At 42.0% G+C, this 16890-nt stretch overlaps 1 protein-coding gene across 2 annotated transcripts in view; it reads left to right on the top strand.

The window, feature by feature from the left end:
* The window catches only part of ttc39c (tetratricopeptide repeat domain 39C), a 108769-nt gene that overhangs the window by 68658 nt on the left and 23221 nt on the right, over nt 1–16890 (top strand). The gene's annotated exons all lie outside the window — the stretch shown is intronic.

Raw genomic sequence — 16890 nt, 5'->3', positions numbered from 1 at the left:
TTGCAACCTCTTTGGAACAAGAGTGTAACATTTTCAATTCTCCAGTTCTGATATCAGATCTATGTCTGAGAAGTAGTGAGGATTGTGGTCATACCTCCATTATATCCACTCTTCAACATTCCTAACACTTCAAGAAAGAGACTGATCCTTGTTAATTCCAGTGGATTCAAAGATCCTGCAAAGAGCCCCCAATTGTTATGATTCCAGCTGATAATATTATTTGACAATTCTGATTCCAACTGAAATCTGACTTGATTTTGTCATGTTTTGTTTATTTTGGTTTTAGTAAGTTGATCTGTAACATGCAATGTTACAGATTTTACTTTCAGGATAAAACAGAATTTCACTAGCTCAACAATTGTGTAAGATAGAATAAACCAAAACCTTTACTTATAACACAAGTTCAAAGAGTTTTAAATACATAGTAAAAGTATAATCCCAATAAAACCAAAATGCTACAAATTCCAAAAAGAAATCTCAAAAAGCATTCCATGTTCAGTACTCTCACCAGAGGAACTAAATTGTCCTAAAATATCAGGAGACTTAAGGCAACTATGACTTGAACCTCAAGTCTGGAAACAATGATATCTTTTTCTTGGAGCTTTAATACATGTGACCTTAAATGCACTCAGGTTCAAGTAACCTCTTATGGTTTTATCCTAATATATCTGGGATTATCACTAGCTCCTTACTCTAATGTAATCTAATTTTACTACATTCTCCAGTTCTCGGGATCATCTGCTGTACACAATTACCGCAATCCTAGGTCTTCTCAGTACTGCTGAAAAACAGATAAACCAAGCTATGAGTGTTTTCCTATAAGTTTAAAAAAATCTTGGCTAGAAATTTCTAACATACCTTAAAGTACAATTAGTTTGCTTGCTAAGTCGTAAGACATCCTAAGGTGGACAAACAAAATTTACAAAAACCATTAATGCTGCTAAAGAAACACTCTCAAACTTTTAAAAGGAATTGCAGTAGTTACAGAACTATTTACAAGTTCATAATTAAATTTAGTTACAAAAAAACTCGTGTTATTTACCAGATTAAAAATATATATGAATCCATTTAAATCATAGTACGTTCCTATGATGATGCCTTCTGTATGCATCGTAAAACAATTTGCAACTACATTTTGGACATTGTCTGAGAAATCAGACATCTAAACCCTCCTTATATTTAAATATCTATAACTCAGTGTTCACTAAATGTTAGTGGATATTTGGGTGTTGGCTTGTGAACCGGCACAACTGTAGCCGAAGAGAAACAATTCTTTCAATCTTGCATTTCCTTCTTTCTAATTCTGGCATCTTAACTTTTAACAGGTGAATGTCTAACTCCCTATTTTAAAAACTTTTATAGAACATTACAATGCAGTACAGGCCCTTCAGCCCTCAATGTTGTGCCGACCTGTGAAACCAATCTGAAGCCTATCTAACTTAGACTATTCCATTCTCGTCCAAATGCCTATCCAATGACCATTTAAAGTCCCGTAAAGTTGGCGAGTCTACAACTGTTGCAAGCAGTGCATTCCACATCCCACTGAGTGAAGGAACTACCTTTAACATCTGTCCTATATCTATCATCTCTCAGTTTGAAGCTATGCCCTCTCATGCTAGCCATCGCCATCTGAGGAAAAAGGCTGTCACTGTCCACCCAATCTAACCCTCTGATTATCTAATATGTCTTAATTAACACCTCTCAACCTTTTTCTCTTTAATGAAAATAGCCTTAAATCCGTCAGCCTTTCCTCCAGAAGACCTTCCCTCCATACCACGCAACATCCTAGTAAATCGCCTCTGAACCCTTTCCAAAGGTTCTACATCCTTCCTATAATAGGGTAATCAAAACTGCATGCAATACTCGGAAAGTGCGGCCGCACAGAACTTTGTAGAGCTGCAGCATGACCGCATGATTCCAAAATTTGATCCCTCTACTAATAAAACCTAACGCACTGTATGCCTTCTTAACAGTCCTATCAAAGGGGGTGGCAACATTGAGGAAGTGTGTACATGCACCGAGATCTCTCTGCTCCTCTATACTACCAAGAGTCTTGCCATTCTCCCAGTACTTGCATTCCTGTTACTCCTTCCTTTCTGCATTAAACTCCATTTGCCACCTCTCAGCCCAGCTCTGCAGCGTATCTATGTCCCTCTGTAACCTACAACATCCTTCGGCACTATCCACAACTGTACTGACCTTAGTGTCATCTGCAAATTTGCTAACCCGTCTTCTACGCTCTCATCCAGGTCGGTAATAAAAATGACAAACAGCAGTGGACCCAGAACAGATCCTAGCAGTACACCACTAGTAACTGAACTCCAGAATGAGCATTTCCCATCAACCCACCACCCTCTGTCTTCTTTGTGCAGTAGCCTACCATGGGGAACCTTATCAAATGCCTTATTGAAATCTGTATACACCACATCAACGGCTTTACCCTCATCCACCTATCTGGTCACCTTCTCAAAGAACTCAGTAAGGTTTGTGAGGCACGACCTACCTGTCATGATACCATATTAACAATCCTTAATCAACTTATTTTTATCTTAGATGATTATAAATCCTAACTCTTCTAATCTTTTCCAACACTTTACCCACAACCGAAGTAAGGCTCACTGGTCAATAATTACCAGGGTTGTCTCTACTCCCTTCTTGAACAAGGGAGCAACATTTGCTATCCTCCAGTCTTCTTGTACTATTCATGTACACAGAAATATTATGGTATCTCTTAATGTACGGTGCAGAGCTGCTAACCATAGCCCTGCTTGGCTAATGTATCTAATATTTAGTTGCTTCCAGATTCATGTCATAAAACAGCCACTTATCTTTGATCTGAATTTGGCCAATATGTTGTAAAAAGGAACTATCATTGTTTACAATATGATTTTTGTTTGTCGGGAACCTGTGGTCAGACCAAGTACTGAGTGTTGGCTAGGAATCCTTGGTGTTATTGGGAATGTCAACTCAGCTGCTTTCCTATAGTGAAATCATTATGTTAGATCTAGGGTTCTCTATTACCTACAGTGTTTTAAGCAATCCAGAATTGGAAGTTTAGAATTGTGGATGAGCAAATACAGAAATAGCTAAAAGCTAGTGGGCAAGCATAAGAAAAATTAAAAGGATAATGGGAGTTTGGAGTTGCCTTGTGATTTGGAATACAAGGGATGGAAGTCATGCTATCATTGTTTAAAGCTCTGATTAGACCCACACATGACACGAAGAAAAAATTATTTATGCAGTGAATTGTAATCTGAAACTTGCTGTCTGAAAGGCCAGTGGAAGTGAATTCACAAGTAACTTTCAAAAGGGAACTGAAGAAATAATTGTAGGGCTATGGGGAAAGAACTAAATGGGATTCATTAAATAACCCTGTCAAAGAGCTGCATGTACGTGATGAGGTGAATGGCCTCCTCCTATGCTAAGAACATAAACCATAGGAGCAAATAAAAGTCATTCAGCTTATCAACTCATAAAATCATGGCTGATCTAATAATCTCCAATCCACTTTTCTGTCTTTTCCCTATAACGCTTGATTCCCTCACAGATTAAAAATCTGTCTCACCCTTGAATATACTCATTGACACAGCCTCTACACTTTTGCCATAAAGAATTCCACAGCTTTACTAACCTCCTGAAATAAGAAATTCCTCCTCGTCTCTGTATAAGTAAATGACTCTTCACTCTGAGATTGTGCAGTCTGGTCCTAGATTCTCCCACAAGGGGAAACAATCTCTCAGCATCATTAATGTCAAGCCCTGTAAAACTCTTGCATCTTTCAATGAGGTTGCTTCTCATTCGTTTAAATTCCAACCCACTTAATATCTTCTTAAAAACAGTCTCTGCATACCTGGTATCAGCCAGTGATCTTTCTCTAGGCTGCCTCCAATGCCAGTATATCTTTCCTTAGATCAGGGGCCCAAAACTCTTTGTGGTGTTTCAGCTGCGGTCTGACCAATACTTTGTATAGTTTTAGCAAAATCCCCCTACTTTTATACTCCATATCCTTTGAGTAAAGGCCAACGTTTAATTTACCTTCTCCATATTACCCGCTGGACTTGTATGTTTGCTCATTGTTATTTGTGCACAAGCTGTTCAAACTTCCTCTGTTCAGGAGATTTTAATGGAGTTTCTCCATTTAAATAACATACTGCACCTCTATTCTTCCTGCCAAAGTGCATAAGTTCACGTTTTATCATATTATCTTACATATGGCAAGGTTATGCTGACATGCTTAACATGCCTTATCCATCTGCGGGCTGTTCAAGTTATCCTCACTGCTTACCTTTCCATCTATTTTTGGGTTATCCAAAAACTTGGCTGTAGTGCATTCACTTTCTTCATCAGTGGGCAAGGTTTTGTAAACTGAAGTTAAAAACTAGTTTCAGCATTTGTATTGACTGGAGCTATTCAATGTCTCTCAAAAAAGGCAGGAACCAGGCAAATGTTGATGGTTAAAGTTTACTGAAGGCCTGGATGACTACACACCCTTCATAGCTTCCATTGCTACCAGCATAATCACAGCATCCTGTATTTTTTTTAAATGCTCAAGGGAAACATAGAACAGTTGTCCTGACTGCTTTCGCTTGATCTCACATTCTGTCTGTCTTCCTTAATGAATAATTCTCTGACAAACATCTACAGAAGAGTACGTGTTTCTAAGCCATATGAAGTGGAAAGCTTGCTTTTTGAAAAAAAAATTTAACTGGAGAAAAATTAAAGCAAATAATTTCAGTTCTGATGAATGCCAACAGTCACCTTGATTTTCTTTTATAAGACATAGCTTTTAAGGAGTTTAATCTTTAATGTAAAACACTTTCCAATATTTGTATGACCTTGGTTATATTTCCATCAGGCTGTGGGTATAGTATTAAAATTCTGATCAGTCTGAATGCCCGCACAATGCGTTCATGTCAAACCTTGAGAAAGAATCTGGTTTTGTACTGTCAAATTCATGTACAGGTAATTGGTAATATCCTGCAAAAACTGGTTTTATTCTAGGTGCTGTCAAAGAAACTGTTTCTTGTGGAAGAGTATAGAGTTAACCTTGGTGTTGCCATGCCAACCCCTGTTTTGATCATGTGGCATTTGTCCATTATTTGCAAATCTTTTGTATCTCAGCATCACCTTGTAGTTTTGTAGCACAGAAACCAATCTGCCTGTCCACCTCCTTCCCTTCTTTCAAAGCCTCCTTGAATTTAGTAATGGATAAATAAATAGCTAGATAGACAATAGTTTCATGGGAACCATTACTGGGACAAGTTTTATATTACAGATGTATTGAATTCAAATTCCACCCTTGTTAGCACTACCTTGTTAGGTTTTAGCCAATGTATCCAGGGCATTAACCTAGGCCTCAAATTACTACCATCATACCTGTCTTTCCTTTAGTTTGCTTATTATGGTTCCACTATCCTGTCTGAAACCCAAGTCCTGCTTCTACAATTACCTCTGTTTTTGTAGGTCTGGATTTTTCTAGTTTCTCAACTCAAACAGTTCAAAGCCCTTCTTGTTTAACAACTAACAACAGTGGACTGGTGTAAAGATTGGTGTTGGCACCTCAGATATTTACAATCTACGTTAATTGGTACAGGATAAATAAGATTTAGAAGGATAGGTCCATGGCTGAAAGAATGGTATGGGAGAAATGTGCTTTGATTTAGGGGTACTGGGTTCAATACGAGGGAAAGAGGGAGCTGTATGGCTTTCACCGGAACTGTGCTGAGACCAGTGTTTGGCAAATCTTATAACTGGGCCGTAGGGAGGGCTTTAAACTAAATACTAGGCCAATAGGGACCATGTTCAAGGAGATGTGGTGTATCAAAGGAAAGTAAGGATGTATTAGCCTCAGTGTGATGATGACCAAAGTGAATTTGGAAGGGGAAATATGTGTGAACTTTAGAATGCTCAATTAGATAGGGCTGTAGATTGCAAGAGGTCAGAGTTAAAGGCTCTGTATCTGAAAGTGCGCAGCATTTGTAACAAAATGAATAAATTGTTCAGTGTTACAACTGAGGATGGAAGAATGCACCATCACTCTAGGAGAAAGTGAGGACTGCAGATGCTGGAGATCAGGAAGAAGGGCTTATGCCCGAAATGTCGATTCTCCTGTTCCTTGGATGCTGCCTGACCTGCTGTGTTTTTCCAGCAACACATTTTTCAGTCATCACTCTAGTCCCTGCACTCTACAACTTTCAGTATAAAAATACTTTGTCCAGTGACCAAGATGACCAGTTAAGTATCTTATCTATTTTGGGTTTTAGACAACAAACTTTGTAAACCAGGTTTCTTAATAAATACAATTATTGATTATACAAAAAGGGAGGGAGAGTTTGCCTTCAGAATTACTTAATATAATCAAGCAGAATCGGCACATCATAAAGATATTAAGAAATACAGGCCAAAGTTGGGTATATGGAGATAGACATGGGTCAGCCATGATCTCGTTGAATAGCGGAACAGGCTTGAGGGGCTGAATGGAAATCTGGCAGCAATTTGACAGTATATTCCTTTTAGAGTGAAAGGTGAGGTGTAAGGAATGTTGGATGACTAGAGAAATTGAGGTTTGGGTCAAGGAAAAGAAGAAAGCATATGTCAGGTATACAACTCAGAGATTGAGTGACTCCTTAAGGAAATCGGGCGGGAGGGGGTAAAACAGGAACATGAGATGGCTTTGGCAAATAGGGTTAAGGAGAATGCAAAGGGATTTTGTAAATACATTAAGGACAAAAAGGTAACTAGGGAGAGAAGAGGACCTCACCAAGATCAGCAAGGCAGTCTATCTATGGAACCGCAGGAGATGGGAGAGATACTAAACAAGTATTTTGCATCACTTTTTACTGTGGCAAAGGACATAGGAGATACTGAAGGGAAATAGATGGTGACATCTTGAAAAATGTCCATATTACAGAGGAGGAGGTGCTGAATGTCTTAAAACACATAAAGGTGGATAAATACCAAGACCTGATCAGGTGTACTATAGAACTATGTGGGAACATAGAATAGTACAGCACAGAACAGGCCCTTCAGCCCACGATGTTGTGCCAACCACTGATCCTCCTGTATGCACCCTCAAATTTCTGTGACCATATGTATGTCCAGTAGTCTCTTAAATGTCCCCAATGCTTCCACAACTGCTGCTGGCAACGCATTCCATGCTCTCTCAACTCTGTGTAAAGAACCCGCCTCTGACATCCCCTCTATACTTTCCTCCAACCAGCTTAAAACTATGACCCCTCGTGTTAATCATTTCTGCCCTGGGAAATAGTCTCTGGCTATCGACTCTATCTATGCCTCTCATTATCTTCTATACCTCAATTAGGTCCCCTCTCCTCCTCCTTTTCTCCAATGAAAAAAGTCCGAGCTCAGTCAACCTCTCTTCATAAGATAAGCCCTCCAGTCTAGGCAGCATCCTGGTAAACCTCCTCTGAACCCTCTCCAAAGCATCCACATCTTTTCTATAATAGGGCAACCAGAACTGGACGCAGTATTCCAAGTGCGGTCTAACCAAAGTTTTATAGAGCTGCAACAAGATCTCACGACTCTTAAACTCAATCCCCCTGTTAATGAAAGCCAAAACACCATATGCTTTCTTAACAACCCTGTCCACTTGGGTGGCCATTTTAAGGGATCTATGTACCTGCACACAAAGATCCCACAGTTCCTCCACACTGCCAAGAATCCTATCCTTAATCCTGTACTCAGCTTTCAAATTCGACCTTCAAAAATGCATCACCTCGCATTTATCCAGGTTGAACTCCATCTGCCACTTCTCAGCCTATCTCTGCATCCTGTCCATGTCCCGCTGCAGCCTACAACAGCCCTCTATACTGTCAACGACACCTCCAACCTTTGTGTCGTCTGCAAACTTGATGACCCATCTTTCAATCCCCTCATCCAAGTAATTAATAAAAATTACAAACAGTAGAGGCCCAAGGACAGAGCCCTGTGGAACACCACTCACCACAGACTTCCAGGCAGAATATTTTCCTTCTACTACCACTCGCTGTCTTCTGTTGGCCAGCCAATTCTGTATCCAGACAGCTAAGTTCCCCTGTATCCCATTCCTCCTGACCTTCTGAATGAGCCTACCATGGGGAACCTTATCAAATGCCTTGCTGAAGTCCATATACACCACATCCACAGCTCGACCCTCATCAACGTTTCTAGTCACATCCTCAAAGAACTCGATAAGGTTTGTGAGGCATGACCTGCCCCTCACAAAGCCGTGTTGACTGCATTTAATCAAGCCATGCCCCTCCAGATGGTCATAAATCCTATCCCTTTCTAACACCTTGCAGACGACAGACGTGAGACTTACTGGTCTGTAATTGCCGGAGGTTTCCCTGTTTCCTTTCTTGAAGGGAGGAATTACATTTGCCTCTTTCCAGTCCTCAGGTATGACTCCAGTGGAGAGCGAGGATGCAAAGATCTTCGTGAGTGGCGAAGCAATTGGATTTCTCGTTTCCCAAAGTAGCCGAGGACAAATCTGGTCCGGGCCTGGCGACTTGTCAATCTTAATGTTTGACAAAATGTTCAGCACATCACCTTCCTCTATCTCTATCCATTTTAGCATGCACACCTGCTCTTCAAAGGTTTTATTCACTACAAAGTTTGTTTCTTTCGTAAAGACAGAAGCAAAAAACTCATTTAGGGCTACCCCTCCCTCCTCAGACTCCACACACAAATTCCCTATGCTCTCCCTTTCTTTGACCATTCTCTTATTCCTCACATAAGTGTAAAATGCCTTTGTGTTCTCCCTTATCCGTTCTGCCAAGCCTTTCTCGTGCCCCCTCCTAGCTCTCCTCAGACCATTTTTGAGCTCCTTCCTCGCCTGCCTGTAATTAGATTAGATTACTTTACAGTGTGGAAACAGGCCCTTCGGCCCAACAAGTCCACACCAACCCGCCGAAGCGCAACCCACCCATACCCCTACATTTACCCCTTACCTAACACTACGGACAATTTAGCATGGTCAATTCACCTGACCTGCACATCTTTGGACTGTGGGAGGAAACCGGAGCACCCGGAGGAAACCCACGCAGACACTGGGAGAATGTGCAAACTCCACACAGTCAGTTGCCTGAGACGGGAATTGAACCCAGGTCTCTCTCGTTGTGAGGCAGCAGTGCTAACCACTGTGCCACCGTGCCAGCTGAGCTTGACCCTAGCTTCCTCCACCTTATGTAAGCTACCTTTATCCTTTTGATGAGAAGCTCCATCGCTCTCGTCATCTCAGATTCCTTTATCTTACCACTTCTTGCCTGTCTCAGAGGGACATATTTATTCATCACTTGCAACAACTGTTCCTTAAACAGTCTCCACATGTCTATAGTGCCTTTACCATGGAACAATTGCTCCCAATCCATGCTTCCTAACTCATGTCACATTGAATTATAGTTTCCTATTCCCCAATTAACTATCCTCCCATTTTGCCTAATCCTCTCCTTCTCCATAGCTATGTGGAATGTGAGGCAGTTGTGGTCACTATCTCCAAAATGCTCTCCCACCACAAGATCTGATACTAGCCCCGGCTCATTGCGGAGCACCAAGTCTAGAAAGGCCTCTCCCCTCGTCGGCCTGTCAACGTACTAAGTTAGGAAACCCTCCTGAACACACCTTACCTTACAAAAACAGCTCCATTCAAATCTTCTGCTCGAAGGAGGTTCCAGTCAACATTGGGAAAGTTAAAGTCACCCATTACAACAACCCTACTACGTACACACTCTTCCAAAATTTGCCGACCTATGCTTTCTTCCATCTCCCTGCTGCTATTGGGGGGCCTGTAGTAAACCCCTAACGAGGTGACTGCTCCCTTGCTGTTCCTAATTTCCACCCATACTGACTTGGTAGGCAGATCTTCCTCGACAATGGAAGCTTCTGTAGCTGTGATACCCTCTCTGATTAGTAGTGCTACACCCCCACCTCTTTTTCCCCACTCCCTATTCCTTTTAAATGCTCTAAACCCTGGAACATCCAGCAACCATTCCTGTCCCTGAGAAACCCATGTCTCTGTTATGGCCACAACATCATAGCACCAGGTACTGATCCATGCTTTAAGTTCATCACTTTTATTTCTGATACTCTTTGCATTTAAAGCAAACACACTTTAACTGATCCCTTGGTTCCTTCCCAGGAAAGTCCTTCCCACTAGCTGGTCTACCTCTTGCTATTGCCTCATCTGCATCAACTCTCACCTCCGGTATACAGCTCAGGTTCCCACCCCCTGCCATACTAGTTTAAACCCTCTCGAACTATTCGAGCAAACCTTCCACCCAGGACATTGGTCCCCTTCCAGTTCAGATGCAACCTGTCCTTCTTGTACAGGTCCCACCTTCCCCAGAAGGCATCCCAATTATCTACATATCTGAAGCCCTCCCTCTTACACCAGCTGCACAGCCACGTGTTAAGCTGCGCCCGCACCTTGTTCCTCGCCTCGCTATCTCGTGGCACCGGTAGGAACCTAGAGAACAGTACTCTGTTCGTCCTGCTTTGCAGCTTCCATCCTAACTTCTGAAATCACTTTTTATATCCTCGATCCTTTTCCTGGCTATATCATTAGTGCCAATATGTAACACGATTTCTGGCTATTCGCCCTCCCCTTTTAGAACCTTATACACTCGAAGCTAAGGAATTGTTTGCTGGCTCCCTTGCTGAGTTATTTGTATCATCGATAGTCACAGGTGAGATGCTGGAAGACTGGAAGTTGACTAAAGTTGTGCCAGTATTTAAGAAAGGTGGTAAGGAAAAGCTAGGGAACTATAGACCAGTGAGCCTGACATTGGTGGTGGACAGGTTGTTGGAGGGAATCCTGAGGGACAGGATGTACATGTATTTGGAAAGGCAAGGACTGATTAGGGATAGTCAACATGGCTTTGTGCATGGGAAATTATGTCTCACAAACAGGATTGAGCGGTGAATGTGTTTTATGTGGACTTCAGTAAGGCATTCAACAAAGTTCCTCTTTGTAGACTGGTTAGCAAAGTTAAAACACATGGGATGCAGGGAGAGTTAGCCATTTGAACTCACTGAAGTCACTCGAAGGTAGAAGACAGAGGGTGGTGGTGGATGGTTGCTTTTCAAACTGGAGACCTGTGACTAGTGGTGTGCTACAGGGATTGGTGCTGGTTGCACTGCTTTTCATCATTCATATAAATGATTTGGATGTGAACATAGGCAATATCGTCAGTAGGTTTGCAGATGATGCTAAAATTGGAGGTGTAGTGGACAGCAAAGAAGATTACCTCAGATTACAACGGGATCTTGATCAGATGGGCCAATGGGCTGAGGAATGGCAGATGGAGTTTAATTTAGATAAATGCGAGGTGTTGCATTTTGGAAAGGGAAATCAGGGCAGGGCTTACAGACTTAATGGTTAGGTCCTAGGAAGTGTTGCTGAACAAAGTGTCCTTGGAGTGCAGGCTCATAGTTCCTTGAAAGTGGAGTCTCGGGTAGATAGGACAGTGAAGAATGCACTTAGTTTTTATTGGTCACAGCATTGAATATAGGAGTTAGGAAGTCATGTTGCATCTGTACAGGACATTGGTTAGGCCACTTTTGGAATATTGCATACAATGCTGGTCTCCTTCCTATCTCCTTCCTATTGAAAGGATTCAGGAAAGGTTTACAAGGATGTTGCCAAGGTTGGAAGTTTTGAGCTCTCGGGAGAGGCTGAATAGGCTGGGGCTGTTTTCCCTGGAGTGTCAGAGGCTGAGGGGTGACCTTACAGAGGTTTATAAAATCATGAGGGGCATGGATAGGGTAAATAGACATGTTTTTTTCCCTAGGGTGGTGGAGTTCAGAACTGGAGGGCATAGGTTTAGGGTGAGAGGGGAAAGATATAAAAGGGGCCTAAAGGGTAACTTTTTCACGCAAAGGGTGGTGCGTGTATGGAATGAGCTGCCAGAGGAAGTGGTGGAAGCTGGAACAATTATAACACTTAAAAGGCATCTAGATGGGTACAAGAATAGAAAGGGTTTAGAGGGATATGGACCAAGTGCTGGCAAGTGGGACTAGATTTATTGAGGGTATCTGGTTGACATGGATGAATTGGACTGAAAAGTCTCTTTCCGAAGAGTCTGTATCACTGCGACTCTATGACAGGACTCTAATGAGACATCGAGGAGAAAGTGAGGACTGCAGATGCTGGAGATCTGAGCTGAAAATGTGTTGCCGGAAAAGCGCAGCAGGTCAGGCAGCATCCAAGGAGCAGGAGAGTCGACATTTCAGGCAAAAGCCCTTCATCAGGAATAGATGCTTTTCCAGCACCACTCTAATCTAGACTCTGGTTTCCAGCATTTGCAGTCCTTCTTTTTACCTGGAATCCTGCACAGTCTTGCTCTCCATACACAAGCAAAGATATACTTGCCTTGGAGGCGGTGCACTAGACTGGTCCCTAATGTGAAGTTTATCCTATGATGAGAGACTGGGTAAACTGGATCTGTATTCTCAAATTTAGTTGAATAAGCAGGACGAATGAATTAAGAATGAAATTCTGAAGGTCCTTGACAGGGTAGACATCGTGTTGCTGGTTTCCTCTGGTTGGGAATTTTAAAATATAACATGTTAGAAAGATGAAAGAGTTCATTATTCGCTTGAAAGTCCGACCTGTTTTGTTTAATTCATTCATGGAGATGAGGACCTTGCTAGCTCGGCCAGCATCTGTTGCCCCACCCAGAGGGCAGTTAAGAGACATTGCTGTTGGTTTGAAGTCACAGGTAGACCAGACAAGGTGAGGATAGCAGTTTCCTTCCCTGAAGGACTTAAGTGAACCAGATTGGTTTTTCCAACAGTCAACAATAGATACATTGTAATCCCAGATTCTTAATTCCAGATTTTTCTTGATTGAATTCAAATTACACATCTTCCGCGGTGGGATTTGAACCCAGATCCCCAGAACATTTCCTGGATCTGTGGATTAAAAGTCCAGTAGTAATACCACTAGGCCTTCGCCACACACTAACACACACACACACTAACACACTAGTCGGAGCACTGCTGCTTCATCAGTATAAGGTAATGACACAAGATTTATAGCAAAAGCTTGCAGTGGGAGAACTGTGTGTGAAATAAGAAGAACAGATGCTTTCTGGTGAAACTCTTCTGCACCCTATCCAATGTACTATTTTATTCATTAATGGAGTGTGGGTGAGGCGAGCACTTAATATACAAATTCCCAAGTGCCCCTCATGACCTGATAGACCTCAATAAGGTCACCCCTCAGCCTCCAACGCTTCAGGGAAAAAAAGCAAAAATCTATTCAGCCTTTCCCTGTAGGTCAACCCCTCTAAGCCCGGTAACATCCTTGTAAATCTTTTCTGAACCCAAATTTAACAAAGCCTTCCTGTAGCTGGGAGACCAGAGTTGAATGCAGTATTCTTAAAAGGGCCTCACCTCATATCCTGTACAGCTGCAACATGATGTCCTAACCCCTATACTCAATGCATTGACCGATGAAGGCAAGCATGCCACACACCTCCTTCAGCATGCTGTCTAACTGTGACTCCACTTTCAAGAGTCAAGGATGGTTCCAGAGGACTGGAAAATGGCTATTGTAACACCCTGTTTAAGAAGAGAAGAAGGCAGAAGATAGGAAAATACAGGACAGTTAGCCTGACCTTGGTCACTGGTAAGATTTTAGAGTCTATTTTTAAGTATGAGGTTATGGAGTACTTGAAAGTACATGGTAAAATAGGGCAGAGTTGGCATGGTTTTGTCAAAGGTTTAGCGCCTGACAAATCTGTTAGAATTCTTTGAGGTGGTAATGAGCAAGTTAGACAAAGGAAATCCAGTGGATGTATTTGATTTGGATTTCAGAAAGCCTTTGACAAGGTGTTACACAGGAGGTTGCTAAATAAGAAAAGAATCCATGGTGTTAGGGGAAATGTACTAGCATGGATAGAGAATTGGCTGCCTGGCAGAAGGCAGAGGTTCGGGGGGAAGACTGTTTGTTTTTATTCAGGATGGCAGGTGGTGACGAGTGGAGTTAGAGAGTCAAAGAATTAGAGTCATACAGACCCTTTGTTAGGACGACAACTATTCACATTATATCGTGATGATCTGGATGAAGGAACTGAGACTATAGTTGCTAAGTTTGCAGATGACATAAAGATAGGTAGAGAGACAGTAGCATTGAGGAAGCAGAGAGGTTGCAGAAGGACTTGGACAGGCTAGGCGAGTGGGCAAAGAAGTGGCAGGTGGAATTTAGAATGGGAAAGTGTGAGGTTATGCACTTTGGTTGGAAGAATAGAATTATAGATTATTTTCTAATCAGAGAAAGGCTTCAGAAATCTGAAGCACAAAGAGACTTGGGAGTCCTAGTTCAGGATTCTCTTAAGGTTAACATTGCAGATTCAGTTAACAGTTAGGAAGGCAAATGCAATGTTAGCATTCATTTTGAGAGAGCTAGAATAGAAGAGTGGGGAATGTACTGCTGAGGCTGTATAAGGCTCTGGTCAGACTGCATTAGGAATATTGAGAGCATTTTTGGACTCTATATCTAAGTAAGTATGTGCTGGCCTTGGAGGGGGTACAGAGGAGGTTCACAAGAATAATCCTGTAGATGAGGATGGCTATTGCACAAAATATTGAGGCATGGGATTGAGAGTGATTTAGCAGTTTGGATTAGAAATTAGCTAGCTGAAAGAAAACAGGAGGTGGTGGTTGATGGGGAAATGTTCATTCTGAAATTTAGTTACTAGTGGTGTACCGCAAGGATCTGTTTTGGGGCCAGTGCTGTTTGTCATTTTTATAAATGACCTAGATGAGGGTGTAGAAGGATGGGCCAGTAAATTTGCAGATGAATGCCAGAGGAAGTGGTGGTGGAGGCTAGTATGATTGCAACATTCAAAAGGCATCTGGATGGGTATATGAATAGGAAGGGTTTGGAGGGATATGGGCAAAGTGCTGGCAGCTGGGATTAGATTGGGTTGGGGTATCTGGTTGGCATGGGCGAGTTGGAACGAAGGGTTTGTTTCCGTGCTGTACATCTCCATGACTCTATGACCTAAAGGTCGGTGGAATTGTGGATAGTTCTGAAGGATTTTGCAGGTTACAGAGGTACATAGATAAGTTGCAGATCTGGGCTGAGAGATGGCAAATGGGTTTAATGCAGAAAGGTGTGAGGTGATTCACTTTGGAAGGAGTAACGGGAATAAAGAATATTGGGCTAATGATAAGATTCTTGGTAGTTTAGAAAAACAGAGCGAACTCTGTATCCATGTACATAGATCCCTGAAAGTTGGCACCCAGGTTGATAAGGGTGTTAAGAAGAAACACATTGTTAACTTTTATTTGTAAAGGAATTGAGTTACGGAGCCATGAGGTCATGCTGCAGCTTTACAAAACTCTGGTATGGCTGCATTTGGAGTATTGTGTAGAGTTCTGTTCACCGCATTATAGGAAGGGATGTGGAAGCTTTGGAAATGGTTCAGAGGAGATTTACTAGGATGTTGCCTTGTATGGGGGGAAGGCTGAGGGACTCGAGGCTGTTTTTGTTAGGGAGACATTTGAGAGTTGACTTGAGACATATAAGGTAATCAGAGGGCTAGATAGGGTGGCAAGTGAGGGCTTTTTTCCTTGGATGGTGATGGCTAGGATGAGGCGACGTAGCGATAAATTTAGGGGTGATAAATACAGGACAGATGTCAGAGGTAGTTTCTTTACTTGGAGTAGTAGGGGTGTGGAACGCACTGCTTGCAACAGTAGTTGACTTGCCAACTTTAGGGACATTTAACTGGTCATAGGATAAACATATGGATGAAAATGGAATAGTGTAGGATAGGTTGGCTTCAGATTGGTTCCACTGGTTGGCGCAACATTGAGGGGCCGAAGGGCCTGTACTGCACTGTAATACTCTATGTTCTATGAGAGACTTGTAATATGAGGAAAGCTTGTGGACTCTGGATCTGTACTCAGTGGAGTTCAGAAGGATGGGGGGGGAACTGATTGAAATTTAGAGAGTACTAAGAAGCTTGGATAGAGTGGATGTGCAGAAGATGTTTCCATCATTAGGACCTGAGAACACAGACTCAGAGTGAACGGACAACCCTTTGAAACTTAGATGAGAAATCATTTCCTCAGTCACAGAGTGATTAATCTATGGAACTCATTGCCGTACAAGACTGTAGAAGCCAAGTTATTGAGTGTATTTAAGACAAAAATAGATTTTGATTAGTATGGGAATCTAGGGTTAAGGGGAGAAGGCATGAAACATATCAGCCATGATCAAATGGTGCAGCAGAGTCGCTGGGCCGAATGGATGAATTCTACTTTTATATCTTATAGTCGCTATCATTAACATGCTCTGCGACTGTCGCCTTGAACACTTATCCAGCTTACTTCCCCAGAATTAGGTCCAGCACCCCACTGACTCTTGTTGGACCTTCTACATGTTTATATACAAAGCTCTCCTGAATACATTTCAAGGACACTGCACCTTCTAAGCCCTTAAAATTATAACTGTCCCCGTTGATATTAGGGAAGTTGCAATCCCTAATATAATTACCTTTTATTAGGTTTTTATACACCTCTGTGAATTGTCTACATATCTGCTCCTCTATTGCCTGCTGACTGTTTGGATATCTATAATACCTTCCAAGCCTCTTTTTATTCCTAAATTCTATTCTCAGTGCCTCATTTGACACTCCTTCCAAGACAGAATCTTTCCTTATTGACTCCTAACTGACTCCTTGATTAATAATGTGATACCTCCTCCTTCTTTTACACCTTCCCCTGTACTGCCTGAAGATCCTGTATTCTGGAATGTTGATTTGCCAGTCCTGTCCCTCCGTCCATCTCTGCGATGGCATCAGTGTCACAATTCTACATGTCTATCTACACCATTAAGTCCTATCTTTTGCTTGTAATACTCCAAGCATTAAAGGACAGCCA

Source organism: Chiloscyllium plagiosum, unplaced genomic scaffold (assembly GCF_037043375.1).
Source record: "Chiloscyllium plagiosum isolate Xiang-an unplaced genomic scaffold, Cpla_swu_hap1 HiC_scaffold_4, whole genome shotgun sequence".
Taxonomy (NCBI): Eukaryota; Metazoa; Chordata; class Chondrichthyes; order Orectolobiformes; family Hemiscylliidae; genus Chiloscyllium; species Chiloscyllium plagiosum.
This window is presented reverse-complemented; position numbering and strand designations above follow the sequence as displayed.